The following is a 17,836-nucleotide window of genomic DNA, read 5'->3' as shown; positions in this document are numbered from 1 at the left end:
GGATTACTTGATATAGCAAGTTCATTTGCAAAGGATGTGGGGCTTACCTTCAGTTTTGTGAAATCAAAATTTATGTCCTCCAACGGTCCACCAGGCCAGATCCTTCTGCTCCAGGGTCGCGAAATGGAGGAGGTCACAGAATACACGTACTTGGGCGTTAAAATTGAAAACACGGATCTCAAACAGCAAACAAGAGAGAGAGCACTCATTACGAAGGCGCAAAGGTTTCGTTGGGGTGTGTGCACCTCAGCAAGGGAGTCCTATAACCCATATGCAATAGGTCGTATCATTTGGAAAACTGTGGCTGTCCCTGCCTTGACTTTTGCGAACGAGGTAATCTGTTATTCACCCAAAACTCTAGAGGTATTGGATAGAGCTCAGCGGGATGTTGGTAAAACACTCATAATTGCGGGTCCAATGGCAGCAGATGCTGCGATCCAAGGCGAAATGGGGTGGAGCCTGTTTCGTGATAGGGAAGCTAAGAGTAAATTGAAGTATTTGGGAAGACTTAAATTTCTCCCTGAGAGAAGGCTAGTAAAGAAAATGTTCCTCTATATACGAAAAAACGGGATTCACACGGAGTGGACAAAAGCTGTGGAGCGTCTGGATCGTTCGCATGGGGCTGGTACAAACAGAGGAACGGCTGAAACGTATATACAGTGGATCAACATAGTGGAGAACGAGGTAAAAAAGGCGTCTGAATGTGCTTGGAAGGCTAGAGTGCTGAGCAAAGACAGCCTACGACAATACTCGGCTAAGGAAAAACCAGCTCCGGAGATGTTCTATGACGGAACAAAGAGCAGCAGTTTGCTGTTCCAGGCCCGATCTGGGTCACTGTTGACAGCGGGGCGTCAGAGTCAGCTGACAGACTGCTCACCTGAATGTCCTTTGTGCGGGTGGTATTATGAAGATATTGAACATGTTTTGGCGGAGTGTCCTGCTGTGGGTACGAGTACCACGAGTAATGACTGGAGGGCTGAATGGTTTGACTCGTCTCTTAAAGATATGGTTGGCTTTGGGCGCTCTGATTGGAACCCTGTAGGAGTTAAATGTATCTTGTTGGAATGGCACAATGCCAGGGAGCAATGGCGCCGCGATAAGTTGCACTGACCCTTTTACGTTTCTTGTTTTTGTCAGAGGATGCTAGGGATGATAGGAATTAAGTTATAAAAGACATTGGTCAACTTGAAGTAAGGGTGGCTGAGATGTGTAAAGGAAAAGAAGTTGAGCCGCTTAATAAGGCTAATAAGACTAATAAGACTTTTAATACGACTTATATCTGTATTTTATTTTTATTGTTTTGCGTTTGTAGAGTGTTTATGGTATGAGGACGTTATAGTTTTAAATGTTGTTATAATTTCCGTAACTTTAAAACGCTAAAATTGTAGGCTGTGCTCCGGCCCTGTGTCGGAGCCGCCCTGTTATAAAAGGGTGTATAACTACGGCTACCAATAAACCTGTAAACCTGTAAACCAGAGTTCATCCATTTGTGGCTTCGTTGTAGAAGTCTCACCAAACTGTCCATCGTTTTCAAAATCACAACCATCTAAGTGACAATACCATTTCACTCGTCTATCCTCTTCTAACGCCCAGTACAACGATTCCGAAACTTTAACGCATTTTATATGGAAACGGAGTCCACATCCAGCACACTGTATGCTCTTGGCCTTCTGGGTTAATTGTTGATCACAACACGAACATATTTTTAAACTCGAAGCGTCGTCTCCACCGCTGACATTTCTTTTTCGAGGGTTTTGACTCATTTTTTTAACAGCTTTTTACACGCGCTCCGTTTTAATTCACGACGCACGAGCTTCGATATTGATACTCCAACGCCCAAATTTTTAGGCTTAAAATTCTTCGATTTTCGTCGATTTAGGGTTCCGTATACTACCAAATAACTAAAAAACTAACCTTCCAAGAGAGAAACCGATTTCAGAAAATGTACTAAACTGTATAATACACCTATTAAGGCAAGACTTTCATCAGAAAAAAGGAAATTTACGTAATTAACTTCGCTGTACTGAGAGCTCCAAAACTGTGACACTGAGATATATAGTCCTTTATTTACATCGTTATTACTAAATTATAATATATAGATAGGGGGGAGGACTTTAAATCAGACCGGGCCTGTGTGTTAAAAATTCCTGGCGGGGGTACTGCCCATATCCCAAGCGCTCCAACCTGTGTAGATTCTATAAACCGTGCCGAAATGCGTCTTACAATTTTGAGCCTTCATTGACTTAAAACGCGTCCGCCGCTCTTCATGTAACCGCGTTTAAAATTTACCCAGCTAACTCTTGTTATTTCTGCAATAAATCTCTTGAAAATGAAGCTATTGTGAAGGATGTGTGAGAGAAAATGATGGCAAAGTCGGAATAATGGGTCACTTCAATTTAAGTTCATATTTACTGCCGTAAGGATTAAATCCACAAGACCAGTATCAATGCTTTGAAAAGAAAACACGACACCGATGACACTGTTCAACATGTAGAACGCGAGCGAATCAAACGTATAATAAATTATATTTAATACTTTAAATTAGTATATACATTGTGTATTATTTCAACGCTAAATGTAGACCTCAGAGCCAGCAAGAATATACTTGGTTAATACCTTATATAATCCTTTAGCAAAGACAGTTTATCTAAACAAAAGTACATCTAATTTTAACAGAAGCCTACTGAAAACCTACTATAAACTAAGTATTATAAATAGTTAGGCGACCAAAGTAAAATTACCAAACAAACAGTGAAGAAAAAATTAACTTTTGGATATGAGCTAGCTAGGTAACATAATTGTATAACATTAGCTTACAAGAGTGACAGAATCAGATAACAAATTCTAAGCCTAACTAGCCCTAAATACAGTAATTTTTTTAATAAAAGATAAGTTAGAACAATTATTCAAAAGATAATCTATCATCTCGTAAAATAACAAAGAAATGCTGTAATTACCTTTCGAAAAATATGAGTCCGAAAACCACATTCTGGATAGTTGCAGCCTTCTCTCGCTTTGTACTTACAGCTAAAACCGTTAAAGAAAGTGGAAAAGACCACTAATGAATCAACAACACCTGTAAATGGTTATTTTCATCCAGGGCCGTGCTTAGGGGGTGGCGAGCTGGGCGGTCGCCCAGGGCCGCTAAAATTTTACCATAAGGATGTATATACCGGAGGGCCGCTACACTCACAAATTTTCAGTTTCGCCCATGCATTTCGCCCGGGGCCGCGAGACCTTTAAGCACGGCCCTGTTTGCATCAGTGCCTACGTTATTCACATAGTAGACCTGATCACTAGTTAAAATGCTTCGTGCGCGCGGTGTAGATGGTGTTACGGTCGTTTTAGCCAAGAATCTAATCGGTGGGCTGCCAGCCATTCGATTAAGCGTTCTAGTTTGTTATCCTATTTCTATGACTGTACCTTCCATATTCCATTCAAAAATCTTCACTAATGGTTTGTTTCACAACGAACCAGTAAAAAGGTGGACTACGTTAGATTTTAACCTTTATATTCATCTTAGTGATTTTGGGAGTCACACTATTGGCTACCAACATAGGTATAGAAAACCTTTAAATTGAGAAGGAATTTTCGGTGTCGGAATTTTAGTCAGCCCAATGTAGCTTTATTGAAATTTATAAACTCGCTCGGTTTGTGCGGATGAAGTTAAATAGTGAGTAATTAAGAAAAATAAAAGGTTGGGGAAAATGACCAATAAGTCGAAGTGTGATATTCCACCAGCGTTATTAAAAAATATACCTAGCTTAATTGAGTTAGGCCTAGGCTCAAAAGAATCTGCAATGACTCCAATCTTATAGATGCGCCAGTAAAGCTCAACCTGAATTTCCACTATTTTTTCCAATAAACCTGCTTCTTTTATTTGACAATGCAAATTTATTTTAGAACGTGAGTCTCCGAGAACTTCATTAATTTGCAAATTAATTACATTAACAACAACTTGACACTATATTGTAGTTCATTTTAGCTCGTAAGCCTTGGTTGTTCAAACCGTTTGTTTACAGGTTTACAGGTTTATTAGTTGCCGTTGTTACACACCCTTTTATAACAGGGCGGCTCGGACACAGGGCCGGAGCTCAGCCTACAATTTTAGCGTTTTAAATTAGGAAAAGTTACGAAAATTATAACAACATTTAAACTATTAAGTCCTCACACAATGAACACTCTACAAACGCAAAACTAAAAATAATAATAATAATAATAATAATAATCAGCTAGGCTAATACCCAAGGCACCACCTTAGGCCCAAGTCATATAGCGACTTATAATGCCTTTAAACCGGTGGCCGGGTTACAGTACGTAGGAGGGTGGTGGAAGCCGTTGGTTTATCAGACGTAGAGCTATTTGTGCGATGGCATTATCGGCATTTGAGATTCGATGACGTCAATAATGACTTCAAAAATTACGTCAAATATTACGTAGGGTACGGATGACGCAATATCTGTGAAACAAACCGTTAGTGAAGAAATAGAGCTAGTAGCATACTTATGAGTAGTTATGTTACATATGCTTATACTTTCTTCATTTATAATTATCCCCGATTTATCGAAAAATCTTTTCCTAAGGACTGAAAACCTCAATTTGTGCCGTGATAGAATAAAATAAAATCAAGGTTATAAAATGAACTAAAAAGGGGCCCTCTGGAACTCCCCAGGGCCGTAGCTAAGTCTCGAGAAATCTTATGAAATTATTTTTTTTTTGGGATTTTTTCAATCCTTTGGAATTGTTTTTTTAATTTTTGTGGGGGCCCTCTTTTTTTGTGGGGGCGCCTAGGATGCCTACCTTTAAATTCGGGCCTGCTCACTACGCGAAAAGACTAAACGTTAACCATTACTAGAAACACGAATTTTTTTCTTGAGTGAAAATGCCACCCCTAGAAAGTGCCGCCCGGGGTCGGACCGCCCCTCCCGCCCCCCCCCCTAGGTACGCCACTGAGTGGCGCCATCGAACGTCTAAGACTAATATAACGGGTCGTCTGCTTCTTCTAGGCGCTCGCGCTTCAAAAACGTACGACAAAATTATAACATTGCAGGAATAGGAAGAGGCGCCTCTCTATGGCGAAGCGACTTTACCCTCTCTGTTAGTAGGTTAGTTATTATGAGTATTTAAAAATTTTGGAGTGTTAAATAAAGAACAATAAAACTTTTAATTAATTATGTGTTCACCCCAAGCATTTAATATTTAAACTGGCCCAGCTAATTTTTAAACTGGTGATTGGCCTATGATAGTGCCTTACTTCTCACACTGACATCAAATTTTACGTAGGGTAAGGATGACGCAATATCTGTGAAACAAACCGTTATGAGTAATTATGTTACATATGGTATTAGACTATTAGTTTATCATAAAGCCTTGCCACCATCAGATCTGTACGCAGTCAATAATGTTTTGGTTTGAGTGGGAAATTTAAAAATATGTTTTGCTTATCAGGTTTTGAAATTTAATTCATACCAGTGGCGTAGCCATGGGGGACCAGGGCGCACATGCCCCCACCAAAACGTATGGTCGTACGTACATATCTTTTTATTTTTTTGCATTTTTCAATGGTGTGCCCCCCTCGAACCACGCCAATGAATAATTGCGATTTTTCTGCAAAATAATTTTTTGAAATGGGTAGAAAATGTTTATGTCGAGAGTTGTGTAAATAATGGGATAAATAAAAAGGTTTCGTGGCACAAGTAAGAAACTAACAGTGGCGTAGACAAGGGGGGTTTCGGGTCCAGACCCCCCTTGGGCCTACCTTTAACTGTACTAAATCTCCACCCCTTCTCGACCCCCCTCTAAACATTGACATACTTCGACCCACCTTTTATGAATTTCTGGCTACGACACTGGAAACTAATATAATAATTAATAAAAGTTACATAACGAAGTTTGTTATATTAGTTAATATATATTACTCCATGTCAATATATTTATCCGGAGTCCCGGGGGATATAACCTCTCCTAGCCACGCGTCGGCCACTCTATGCATCGAGCTATGCATCGTTGAAAAGTTCAATAGTTTTTACATATCCGAGGTGAATATGTCCCCTAGGAGGGGTTTTACACAGTAGCGCTGCCAGCGGTAGGCACAAGTAGGTACGTGCCTACGTTGAAAAATTTTGGGCCTACTTAGGGGGCCTCCATTTTAAGAACTATAGGCCTACTTGGGGCCTCCAATTTAATAAAAGTTGCCTACTTTAGGCCTCCAATTTACGAAAAAGGTGCCTGCTTGGGGACTAAAATTCATTGAAAAGATGACTAGTTGACTACCAGTTTTTTTATTCCTGAACGGCCGGTAATTTCTGCTTTCCACTTTAGAAAACAAGCCCCCCCCCCCCCCCCAGGGGGCCCCTGCAGCCTAATGAAAAACCGATTTTTAGAAAATAATAGCCTAATTAAAGGAATAACTGCATCTGACCCCGACTTGGAAAACTTTCTCGTAGAAAATGACGTCCTAGCCCAGTGCCAAATATACACTCGCTTTAATTTCGACCTAGATTCATTGAAAGGTCAAATTAAAATAGCCAGAAATTTAATAAAATCGAAAAAATTTAAAAGCGTAACAGACTGTTATCACTATCTAATGACGATGGAAGGTGGCTTTCCCGACTTAGTTCAGTACTATAAAGTAGTTCTGTGTATTCCCGTGGCCAATACGTTTTCTGAAAGGAGTTTCAGTTCCTTGAATAGAATTGAAACGCGTCTACGGACAACAATGCGAGAGGATAGACTTTCCAACCTGGCCACATTATCCATTAATCGAGATTTATCGAATCATTTAAAAGAACATCCGATGTTAGTGGTTGATGAATTTGGGAAGAGCTCTAATCGCAGAGTGTCATTCATTGAGTAAAACGACTTTAATATTTAAAATAAGGTATTATTGGAATTGGGGATATTGGATATCTAAATGTTGGTTAAACTGTGGGACAATTGAAAAATTAATTTAATTTTAGCTTCACATAATAATGCAATAAGAAACACGGTGAACTCTTTCAAAATGGAGTTTAGTTAAAAGAAACAAACGTGAAATTATCGATTGAAATTATTGCGTAGAGGGGGGCCTCTAAATTCATCGGTGCCTACTTGGAAAAAAATCCTGGCGGCGCTACTGGTTTTACAATCACCGTGTCTGTCTGTGGGTCTGCGAACGCGTACGCATTTTCGGGTCAAAGTGTAATTGCTGCGTACGCAGTTTGTTAGAATTATCGGGGCAAAGTGCAATCGCTGCGTACGCAGTTTCTTAGCAATAGGGAAAAGGTTTTTCCCATAAGCGCCCTCTTTTTGTCATTGGGTGTATTATAATTTTCTTTTGCGAATTGTGATTATACGTGAAGAATCTTCGACGTTTGGGACGGACCGAGTGCTGAGGGTTACGGTAAACGCCTCAATGGCAGGGTTTCCACCAACTGTTCACGGCATACGACAAAGTATGATTTTGCGTTCGCATCGCGCGGGTTGCGAACCCGAGCCCCCCTGCATGACAGGCGAGTGTTCTACCACATAAATACCGATACATATTACGATTCATTGAAAATTAAAAACTCAGCTTGAGCGGAAGAGTACATTAATGGTTGATAAAGTCATACATTTTCGTTCTTTTTTGAGCATTACAGGATTTCGCGTATTATTTAAATTTTTACAATGAAGTAATTATACTACTAATAATTAGTAACTATACTACCATCCGGGATTTGAACCAGAGTCCGTCTGCGTCGAAAGCGAGTATTTTTCCACTGAACCATTTGATACACACGTTGGACGACCGAAATTCAAATAAATAGCCTTGGAGGTTCCGCTCAAATCGCGACGTTATTTTTTACGGATACGCAAATTTTGGTTTTAAAATATTAATTTTTACCTCTCCGAGGGATTATACAATCACCGTGTCTGTCTGTCTGTGGGTCTGTCTGTCAGGCCTGCGAACGCGTTCGCATTTTCGGGGCAAAGGTTACGCAGTTTCTCGAAATTTCTGCGTTCGCAGTTTCTCGAAGGGTTGGCAAGACCACCGTGTGACGGTGAGCGTTAACGGATTGATTAGGTTTGGTTGCACTTTTTTTTGTCAACGCTCACCGTCGCGACAGTTTTAATTCAGTTTGATTGGATATTTCGTTATTGTAATGTTTATGTGTAGGTTGTGAATGTGGAGTTCGTGTTGTGACGGTTGTGGGTGTTGAGTTTGTGTTATGATTGTTGTGGATGTTGAGTTTGTTGTGTATGTATGGGCGTTTTCTCTCCAACTTCTTAATGACTTTGGGACGGACCGAGTGCTGAGTGTTATGCAACCTCTCAACCTCCAACGGCAGGGTTTCCACGAATTGCACACGGTATTCGTCTTAGTATCAATTTGCGATTTTTTGGCCCGGGTCTGCCTCGTGCAAGAGACGTACTCTAACCACTCAGCCACCAACGCTTGTTAATTTACGGTGTTTTTCTAAAAAACAGCTTTGGCGAATGTCCTTTACAAAGTTATAACGTTAGGTACTATAATTTATTCTACATCATTTTAAATATTTATAAATTATCTTAATCTTATATTTAATTAATTATTTATAAATTATATTAATCTTATAATTAATTAATTATTTATAAATTATATTAATCTTATATTTAATTAAATATTTAAAAATTATATTAATCTTATATTTAATTAAATATTAATAAATTATATTAATCTTATAATTAATTAAATATTTATAAATTATATTAATATTATATTTAATTAAATATTTTAATTTATTTGACCGTGTTCAGGAATTGAACTCGGGTCGCATCGTTACAATGCAGATAGTTCACGGCCGATCCATTGACTTCCTCTGGGGCCTCCAAATGTGATTTTTAAATTTTATTTATTTTTAAAAATTGGTCATCTAGCGTACTCCACGCGAAGCCAACGCTGGCAGCAAAGCGGAGGGCTCGGCGCTATATATATGGGGTTCAGAAAGTTCCTCTTGGCCAGTGGCGAGTAAGTCTTCAGCGATAAGACAACTAACGTTTTTATCAGTGATTTTCTTGGACACCTCGAAGACTACATGTTTTTTCTACGGAATTTTTAATGTTCGGGTTCTAATCTTTGGTAAGGAAGTTCCTCTTGGCCAGTGGCGAGTAAGTCTTTAGCGATAAGACAACTAACGTTTTTACCAGTGATTTTCTTGGATACCTCGGAGACCACGTACTTTTTCAACCGAGTTTTTCACTGTTGGGGTTCTAATCCTTGGTAAGGAAGTTCCTCTTGGCCAGTGGCGAGTAAGTCTTTAGCGATAAGACAACTAACGTTTTTACCAGTGATTTTCTTGGATACCTCGGAGACCACGTACTTTTCAACCGAGTTTTTCACTGTTGGGGTTCTAATCCTTGGTAAGGAAGTTCCTCTTGGCCAGTGGCGAGTAAGTCTTTAGCGATAAGACAACTAACGTTTTTACCAGTGATTTTCTTGGATACCTCGGAGACCACGTACTTTTCAACCGAGTTTTTCACTGTTGGGGTTCTAATCCTTGGTAAGGAAGTTCCTCTTGGCCAGTGGCGAGTAAGTCTTTAGCGATAAGACAACTAACGTTTTTATCAGTGATTTTCTTTTACACCTCGAAGACTACATGTTTTTTCTACAGAATTTTTAATGTTCGGGTTCTAATCTTTGGTAAGGAAGTTCCTCTTGGCCAGTGGAGAGTAAGTCTTCAGCGATAAGACAACTAACGTTTTTATCAGTAATTTTCTTGGACACCTCGAAGACTACATGTTTTTTCTACGGAATTTTTAATGTTCGGGTTCTAATCTTTGGTAAGGAAGTTCCTCTTGGCCAGTGGCGAGTAAGTCTTTAGTGATAAGACAACTAACGTTTTTACCAGTGATTTTCTTGGATACCTCGGAGACCACGTACTTTTTCAACCGAGTTTTTCACTGTTGGGGTTCTAATCCTTGGTAAGGAAGTTCCTCTTGGCCAGTGGCGAGTAAGTCTTTAGCGATAAGACAACTAACGTTTTTATCAGTGATTTTCTTTTACACCTCGAAGACTACATGTTTTTTCTACAGAATTTTTAATGTTCGGGTTCTAATCTTTGGTAAGGAAGTTCCTCTTGGCCAGTGGAGAGTAAGTCTTCAGCGATAAGACAACTAACGTTTTTATCAGTGATTTTCTTGGACACCTCGAAGACTACATGTTTTTTCTACGGAATTTTTAATGTTCGGGTTCTAATCTTTGGTAAGGAAGTTCCTCTTGGCCAGTGGCGAGTAAGTCTTTAGTGATAAGACAACTAACGTTTTTACCAGTGATTTTCTTTGACACCTCGAAGACCACGTACTTTTTCAACCGAGTTTTTCACTGTTGGGGTTCTAATCCTTGGTAAGGAAGTTTCTCTTGGCCAGTGGCGAGTAAGTCTTTAGCGATAAGACAACTAACGTTTTTACCAGTGATTTTCTTTGACACCTCGAAGACCACGTACTTTTTCAACCGAGTTTTTTCTCTGTTGGGGCTCTAATCCTTGGTAAGGAAGTTCCTCTTGGCCAGTGGCGAGTAAGTCTTTAGTGATAAGACAACTAACGTTTTTACCAGTGATTTTCTTGGATACCTCGGAGACCACGTACTTTTTCAACCGAGTTTTTCACTGTTGGGGTTCTAATCCTTGGTAAGGAAGTTTCTCTTGGCCAGTGGCGAGTAAGTCTTTAGCGATAAGACAACTAACGTTTTTACCAGTGATTTTCTTTGACACCTCGAAGACCACGTACTTTTTCAACCGAGTTTTTTCTCTGTTGGGGCTCTAATCCTTGGTAAGGAAGTTCCTCTTGGCCAGTGGCGAGTAAGTCTTTAGTGATAAGACAACTAACGTTTTTACCAGTGATTTTCTTGGATACCTCGGAGACCACGTACTTTTTCAACCGAGTTTTTCACTGTTGGGGTTCTAATCCTTGGTAAGGAAGTTCCTCTTGGCCAGTGGCGAGTAAGTCTTTAGCGATAAGACAACTAACGTTTTTATCAGTGATTTTCTTTTACACCTCGAAGACTACATGTTTTTTCTACAGAATTTTTAATGTTCGGGTTCTAATCTTTGGTAAGGAAGTTCCTCTTGGCCAGTGGAGAGTAAGTCTTCAGCGATAAGACAACTAACGTTTTTATCAGTGATTTTCTTGGACACCTCGAAGACTACATGTTTTTTCTACGGAATTTTTAATGTTCGGGTTCTAATCTTTGGTAAGGAAGTTCCTCTTGGCCAGTGGCGAGTAAGTCTTTAGTGATAAGACAACTAACGTTTTTACCAGTGATTTTCTTTGACACCTCGAAGACCACGTACTTTTTCAACCGAGTTTTTCACTGTTGGGGTTCTAATCCTTGGTAAGGAAGTTTCTCTTGGCCAGTGGCGAGTAAGTCTTTAGCGATAAGACAACTAACGTTTTTACCAGTGATTTTCTTTGACACCTCGAAGACCACGTACTTTTTCAACCGAGTTTTTTCTCTGTTGGGGCTCTAATCCTTGGTAAGGAAGTTCCTCTTGGCCAGTGGCGAGTAAGTCTTTAGTGATAAGACAGCTAACGTTTTTACCAGTGATTTTCTTGGATACCTCGGAGACCACGTACTTTTTCAACCGAGTTTTTCACTGTTGGGGTTCTAATCCTTGGTAAGGAAGTTTCTCTTGGCCAGTGGCGAGTAAGTCTTTAGCGATAAGACAACTAACGTTTTTACCAGTGATTTTCTTTGACACCTCGAAGACCACGTACTTTTTCAACCGAGTTTTTTCTCTGTTGGGGCTCTAATCCTTGGTAAGGAAGTTCCTCTTGGCCAGTGGCGAGTAAGTCTTTAGTGATAAGACAACTAACGTTTTTACCAGTGATTTTCTTGGATACCTCGGAGACCACGTACTTTTTCAACCGAGTTTTTCACTGTTGGGGTTCTAATCCTTGGTAAGGAAGTTTCTCTTGGCCAGTGGCGAGTAAGTCATTAGCGATAAGACAACTAACGTTTTTACCAGTGATTTTCTTTGACACCTCGAAGACCACGTACTTTTTCAACCGAGTTTTTTCTCTGTTGGGGCTCTAATCCTTGGTAAGGAAGTTCCTCTTGGCCAGTGGCGAGTAAGTCTTTAGTGATAAGACAACTAACGTTTTTACCAGTGATTTTCTTGGATACCTCGGAGACCACGTACTTTTTCAACCGAGTTTTTCACTGTTGGGGTTCTAATCCTTGGTAAGGAAGTTTCTCTTGGCCAGTGGCGAGTAAGTCTTTAGCGATAAGACAACTAACGTTTTTACCAGTGATTTTCTTTGACACCTCGAAGACCACGTACTTTTTCAACCGAGTTTTTTCTCTGTTGGGGCTCTAATCCTTGGTAAGGAAGTTCCTCTTGGCCAGTGGCGAGTAAGTCTTTAGTGATAAGACAACTAACGTTTTTACCAGTGATTTTCTTGGATACCTCGGAGACCACGTACTTTTTCAACCGAGTTTTTCACTGTTGGGGTTCTAATCCTTGGTAAGGAAGTTTCTCTTGGCCAGTGGCGAGTAAGTCTTTAGCGATAAGACAACTAACGTTTTTACCAGTGATTTTCTTTGACACCTCGAAGACCACGTACTTTTTCAACCGAGTTTTTTCTCTGTTGGGGCGCTAATCCTTGGTAAGGAAGTTCCTCTTGGCCAGTGGCGAGTAAGTCTTTAGTGATAAGACAACTAACGTTTTTACCAGTGATTTTCTTGGATACCTCGGAGACCACGTACTTTTTCAACCGAGTTTTTCACTGTTGGTGTTCTAATCCTTGGTAAGGAAGTTCCTCTTGGCCAGTGGCGAGTAATACTTTAACGATAAGACAACTAACGTTTTTACCAGTGATTTTCTTGGACACCTCGAAGACCACGTACTTTTTCAACCGAGTTTTTCTCTGTTGGGGCTCTAATCCTTGGTAAGGAAGTTCCTCTTGGACATTGGCGAGTAAGTCTTTAGCGATAAGACAACTAACGTTTTTCCCAGTGATTTTCTTGGACACCTCGAAGACGACATGTTTTTTCAACGGAATTTTTAATCTTGGGGTTCAAATCCTTGGTAAGGAAGTTCCTCTTGGTCACTTCTAATACTCGTACTATTGGACATCAAGTCAACTAATAAAGCCACTTTGTAAACATCAACTCGTTATATGTCAACTAATTAACTACCCGAAATATTACAATTATCTTCTAAAAAGCGATTGCTTCTGTTATAATATAGGTTAACTTCATTATGTGAGAAAGATGTTATAATATAGGTTAACTTCATTATGTAAAATATCTGTAGGTGGCGCTAGTTACATACACCTAGGGGTGGATGTGAGACAGGGCCCCTAGAGCAGACACTTTTCTAAAGGCTGCACGCTTGAATAGTCATGTTGAATAAATCTCTATGTTAAATCGTAAGGCATCTCATTTTATTTAACCCCTCTTAACATGGTGACAGCGATGGGATATTCTATAATGTTCTAATTATAATTCTAAGGTATTATTTTAAAGTTTCGACTAGTTTTTGCGTTTTATTCGCGTTTTGTCGCCAACACGATGACGACTTCTTTCAAAAGCCCTCCTGCTTTTCTTCCTGGGGATGATCCCGCCTCCTCGTGGGCTGCTTACAAAGAAGGCTATGAAATTTACGCCGCTGCTGCAAATTTACAAGCCACGCCGATAGCCCGACAACGTGCAACATTTTAGCATATTTTAGGCCCAGCTGGGCTTGCTATTTACAAGACTCTTCCCATTGTTGCCGTTGACGATGCTCGAACTGTTGAGGTGATCTGCACTTCTTTTGACAATTATTATCTTCCGTATAAGAACTTAACCTACCTTCGCTACACATTTTTTCAAACCAAACAAACTTCACACCAAACGTTTGATCAGTTTTACACCAGCTTGAAGACCAAGGCCCAAAAATGCGAATTTACTACTTTATTGGATTCGCTCATTACTACTCAAATAGTGTGTGGAATTCGCCACGACAAACTACGTAAGGAACTTTTGTCTATTCCTACACTAACTCTTGACGAGGCTGTACGTCGTTGCCAAGCGGATGAGACTTCTACTATCCATGCTGCTAATATCTCTCGTGAACTTCCTCCACAACATGAAGTTATGTATTTGTACCCCGCCGTTCCGCTAGGCACTACGGCGGCCCACAACACTCAACCAGGTCCGGACAAAAATGCGCTTTGCGAAACAAACGTTCGGCCAGTGAGACAGCTATAAAAACCGGCTCACATATGGCAAACAAACGCCCCCATCACGGCCCAACAAAAGGCGACACCATGGGCCTGCCCGAGAACCCATCCTCGCACAGCTGAGGGCTAGAGAGACTTCCTCATTCACTGCAATTACCATCCCCGATAAGGTTATCAAATGACAGGTATGGAGCGAACCATCGCGCGAACCCAAAGTCCGAGCCCAGCAACCACGAACACACCCGTCCCCCCTCCGGCTGGCGGCGAAGAGGGCGATGCGAACTGGCGCGCAAGCCCAGAAATCAGGCCCGGCAGCCGCGAACGACACCAGTGACCCCATTAAAGACAATCCGGATAGGGACAGTGATAACTTCCTCCACAACAAGAGGCACCCTCGCCTAATTCCTCTACTGCCGTGGCATTGAATGCTCTACACCGTCAACGTCCTCTGCTACAGCCCCGCGTACCGCCGTCACACCGTCCACGGTTTACGCCTAACGCTTTTCGTCGTGGGACCCCGCAGCCCTTTCAACCGCGTCCGTGGTTTTCTTCCCATACCACCCATCACTCGCTGCCTGTGTATCGTCCACATAATAACGCACCTGGTACACGTTTCTCTGCTCCATCGTCTCCTCGACTGTCGGTCGCCTCTCGTGGGGCTTCTTGCCCTAATTGTGGACACCCACCTCACACTTCCCGACCATGTCCAGCACGTTCTTCCACCTGCTTCAAATGCCACCGTATCGGTCATTGGGCTATCGTCTGTCGTTCTGCCCATGCACTCCAAGAACTAGACTGCTTTCACGACCCACCTCACACGGATGATTTTTATTTTCCCTCGGAGTATGATGACGCTTATTCTGCTGAATCTGGATACTTTGACGAAATTGGATCCTCTGACGAACCTGGTCAGGTTTATGACACCACTGACTCATCTCAACATTATTCCTGTTACAGTTTGTCACTTGTCCGTGAGTTGAACCAATTACATACTACCTCCAATAAAGATGATGAAATTTATGACAATGTGTATTTATTTGACAAACCTGTCTGTTTCAAAATTGATACCGGTGCCCAGGTTAACATCATACCACTATGTCTTTACAATTCTTTCCTTCCCAAGCCGAAGTTGAGCAAGCCGATATACACCGTCATGGCCTATTCAGGACATCCTGTTCCAATGGCAGGCGTACTTGATGCTCCATGCACATCCTACACTGCTTCGTCTAAATTTCCCTTCTATGTCACCACTGACAATCGCACACCCATCTTGGGTGCTTCTGCCGCTCTTCAACTGGGAATTATCCAACATCATCACCATCCGCTTGGTCCTCCTCCTACACCTAAGCTTGTCGCTGTACTACATTCCGCACCTACTGCTACACGACTTACGCAATCACCTGCTGACATAATTGCCCAGTTTCACACCGTCTTTGATCATGTTGGGCGTCTTCCAGGTCGGCACCATATACAACTGAAAGAACAACCTATCCCAGTGATAAGCGCAGCACATCAGGTACCCTTTGCTTTTCGGGAACCGGTTCGCCTTGAACTTACAAGAATGCAGCAACTGGGCATCATTGTTCCGGTTACTGGCCCCTCCGATTGGGTCCCCCCCATGGTGGTGACCCCCAAGCCTGATGGATCGGTACGAATCTGTTTAGGTCCCCGAATACTGAATGCGTCAATCAAGCGCCAACCTTTTCCTGTTCCCACCACTCAAGAAATATTGGCAGCCTTGAGTGGCAAAAAGGTCTTTACCGTGTTGGACGTCCAGAGTGCCTTTTGGCACATTGCACTCACAGAGGAAAGTTCCCACCTCTGTACATTTGCGTCGCCGTACGGTCGATTTCGATATCTCCGTTACCCTAATGGCCTTGTTACTGGCTCGGAAGTTTGCCAGCAAACCCTTCGCAACCTTTTTCCGCCATCTGAATTTCCCGATGTACACATCTCGACTGACGATTTTCTCATTGCCTCGGTAGACATGGACTCCCACAAGACCTCATTATACCATGTCCTACAGCGGGCACATGATGTTAATTTATGTTTCGGACGTAAGAAACTGGCTTTGGCTGTTGATCGCGTCAAATACATCGGCCACATCGTTACGTCTTCCGGAGTAGAAGTTAATCCTGCTCGCATCTCGGCCATTTGCACTTTGCCACCTCCTAAAGACAAGGCGGCTCTTCAAAGTTTCTTGGGTATGATTAACTACATTACTCGCTTTATCCCCGCGGCAACGAATGATACTGCTCCACTTCGCCTTCTCCTCAAAAAGGACGTAGTCTTCAAATGGGAAAGCGACCACCAACAACATTACGATTCCCTTAAACACCTTGCTTCCACAGCCCTGGTACTCGCTTACTTTGACTCCAAGAAATCCATAACGCTTTCAGTTGATTCTAGTCAATCGGGTATTGGCGCTGTTATGATGCAAAATGGCCAACCCGTGGAATATGCTTCGACGACATTAACACCCACCCAGTGTCGCTATGCACAAATTGAAAAAGAGCTGCTAGCAATCGTTTTCGCCTGTGAACATTTCCATTTCTACATTGCGGGAACAAAAATAACAGTGGAAACAGACCACAGCCCACTCTTAGGCATTGTCAAGAAGCCTATTCATCTTTTATCCCCCCGGCTTCAGCGCTTACTGATGCGATTATTTCGCTACCAACTTGATCTAGTTTATGTTCCTGGATCTCAATTGCATATAGCAGACATGCTTTTGAGGACGCCACAACTGCACACCCTTATAAATACGGAGCTTTTGGATGGCCCCTATACTGCCGTATATGCCATGACCACTTTACCTCCCCTAAAACAAGCACAATATAAACAAGCCATTGCTAATGATGTTATTCTCCAGCAGATCATCAATTACAGTCAATCTGGTTGGCCACGTATTCTCAAACAAGTAGGTCCCGACTTACGCCCATACTGGCCTCACCAGGATGAACTACATGTCTTGGACGACCTAGTCTATCGTGGGTCAACTTTGGTTGTCCCCAAGTCCTTACAATTAGAAACGCTCAAAATAATACATGGCTCCCACCAAGGTATCAATGCATGTCTAGCTAAGGCAAAGCTCAATTTTTTTTGGCCTCGTATGTCTGATGATTTGACCCAATACATACAAGCTTGTTCGATCTGCAATAACAGGAGCCGTCAAAATACTCCAATCCCGATGCACCCCCACACGATACCGAAATTGCCTTGGGAAACTGCCGGGACAGATCTATTTCATGTTAATTCACAAAACTTCATCCTTCTCGTGGATTATTACTCCAAATTTGTGGAAGCCCAAGAACTTTCTAACACCACCACTCAGAACGTTATAAACTTTTTACAACCACAATTTGCTCGTCATGGACCTCCTCAACGGCTTATCTCTGATAATGGCCCTCCTTTTAACTCTGCAGGTTTCAAACACTTTCTACAACAATGGGGCGTCACTCACATCACCTCCTCTCCTCACTACCCCCAATCTAATGGGATGACGTAACGTACTATTCAGACCATAAAAAATGCCCTGATCAAGGCTCAACGAGATGGAAAGGATCTATCTTATGTTCTTATGGAATATAGGTCCACTCCGAAAGGTTTATTACCATCACCTGCGGAAATGTGTATGGGACGTCGGATACGAACACCCCTTACCACACATAGG

The 17,836-nt window shown here is 41.7% G+C and overlaps 1 pseudogene across 1 annotated transcript in view; it reads right to left on the bottom strand.

Moving 5' to 3' along the window:
- LOC149933117 (uncharacterized) overlaps nt 1-17,836 on the bottom strand; it is a 33,596-nt pseudogene that overhangs the window by 13,321 nt on the left and 2,439 nt on the right. The window contains exon 4 of the transcript XR_016473193.1: nt 2,958-3,027. The product of XR_016473193.1 is annotated as an uncharacterized LOC149933117 (transcript). The remainder of the gene's footprint in view (nt 1-2,957; nt 3,028-17,836) is intronic.

This window comes from Leiobunum rupestre, chromosome 8, assembly GCF_980474605.1.
Source record: "Leiobunum rupestre chromosome 8, qqLeiRupe1.1.hap1, whole genome shotgun sequence".
Classification (NCBI taxonomy): domain Eukaryota; kingdom Metazoa; phylum Arthropoda; class Arachnida; order Opiliones; family Sclerosomatidae; genus Leiobunum; species Leiobunum rupestre.
Note: the sequence above shows the minus strand (reverse complement) of the source record. Positions and strands in the feature narration are given on the sequence as shown.